The sequence below is a fragment of the Oratosquilla oratoria genome, chromosome 5, assembly GCF_046742065.1.
Source record: "Oratosquilla oratoria isolate Oo_2021 chromosome 5, ASM4674206v1, whole genome shotgun sequence".
Lineage (NCBI taxonomy): Eukaryota > Metazoa > Arthropoda > Malacostraca > Stomatopoda > Squillidae > Oratosquilla > Oratosquilla oratoria.
The window spans coordinates 66,234,414-66,236,913 of NC_134781.1; positions in this window are offsets into that span (position 1 = coordinate 66,234,414).

Below are 2,500 nucleotides of genomic sequence, written 5' to 3' on the forward strand. Positions count from 1 at the left end.
TAATGTGCTACATTACTTGGTAGTGATATATATATATATATATATATATATATATATATATATATATGTATATATTTGTATATATATATGTATACATGCACACATACACACACACGCACACACACACACACACACACACACACACACACACACACACACACACACACACACACACACACACACACACACACACACACACCAAATATATGTATATATATATATATATATATATATATATATATATATATATATATATATATATATATATATATCAAGCGAGTGAATGTTCTAACATATTGGTGAGATAAACTGAATATTCACTATCGGAGAAAATAATGATATTTGAAGATACCCATTTTGCGATCAATAATTGTGATCCTTATCAACGTGGTTTTACAGAGGGTGAGTTAACTTGTATATACTAAGAAAAGATGCTTAAAGGGGACATGGGGAGGTAAATGTACCAGTCCGTGATCCGTATAGACTGGAACAAGACTGATTTAATTTACAAATCACACTGTAACTACATAAGAAAAAAATGTTAAATCGTCCCTGATCAAACAGCTGTCTAGATTTAATACTTCAAAAGGACAATGGTCCTAAAACGCCATTACCAGTTTGGCCGTCAACATTAGTTTATGTCATCTTGTCAGACCAGACCTGAACCTAACACCTGTCGCGCAAACATTTGACCAGGAGTCAGTTTGGTCTTGGGTTCAGCATGACTTGAGCTCAAACGGACCACGGACTAGAACGCTTACCCAAGTTAACCCACCCTATGTAAAGCCACACTGAAGAGGATTACATTTAGTGATCGCAATATACTTATCTTCAAATATCTTTCTTTTCTTTGATAGTGGGGTATTCAGTATATATATATATATATATATATATATATATATATATATATGTATATGTATATATATGTATATGTATATGTATATGTATATATATATGTATATGTATATATATATGTATATATGTATGTATATATATAGATATATGTATATATATAGATATATGTGTATATATATACAGATATATATATATATATATATATATAGATATATATGTGTATATATACAGATATATATATATATATATCTGTATATAATATATATATATATATGTATATAATATATATATATATATAATATATATGTATATATATAATGAACCACGGACTAGTATGCTTACCCACCTCATGTCCCCTTTATACGTATCATCTTAGTATATGTACATAAGTTAACCCACCCTCTGTAAAACCACGCTGAAGAGGATCACATTAATAAAGAGAGAGTTAAGGCATTTCCAAAGACCGAATGGCAGCCTAGCGGGTCTCCACCTTCAGATGGAAGTAAGGGGTTAATGGGCTTTGAATACTGACGACAGCGAGATGATTCTATCTGACATATAAATGCACACATATATGTGCATGGACATATATATATATATATATATATATATATATATATATATATATATACATATATATATATATATATATATGTATATATATATGCACACATATATATATGGACATATATATATATATATATATATATATATATATGTACATATATGTATATATATATATAAATATGTACATATATATATATGTATATGTTTATATATATATATGTAAATATATATATATATATATATTTATATATATGTGTGTGTGTGTGTGTGTGTGTGTGTGTGTGTGTGTGTGTGTGTGTGTGTGTGTGTGTGTGTGTGTGTGTGTGTGTGTGTGTGTGTGTGTGTGTAAAAGATAGCTTGTACATTTTTAGAAGCTCTGCCATGGGATTCGAACCCCGACCCGTGCGTCCATAATCACGAGGCCAAGACGCTAGCAAAGATGCTACATGTGATGATTCAAAAAGACTGAACAAGTCCCCGACCACACTTCACGTAACACTGGAAGATCTAGTCTCATTTTCATCTAATCCCCTTATTAGGATGTGTGTGTGTGTGTGTGTGTGTGTGTGTGTGTGTTTTATGTATTGTTACTATATATATATATATATAATATATAAACACACATGTATTCAAATACATACACACACACACACACATACACACACACACACACACACACATACACACACACACACACACAAACACACACACACACATACACACACACACACACACACACACACACACACACACACACACACATACACACACACACACACACACACACACACACACACACACACACACACACACACATATATATATATATATATATATATATATATATATATATATATATATATAAATATATATATATATATATATATATATTCATCTATATATTTATTCATTAATATAATTTAATCTTTTATTTTGTTTTTCTTAAATGACTGCTCTATTATAAATTAATGCGGCATTTTCCTTTTCCTGTGCACTGAGTTCTTTTTTACGCAAGTTTCTGGCTGCATCATAAACTATTCACGCTTGTCCTGGTTGGTGGCGCATCTGCCTCCGCTTA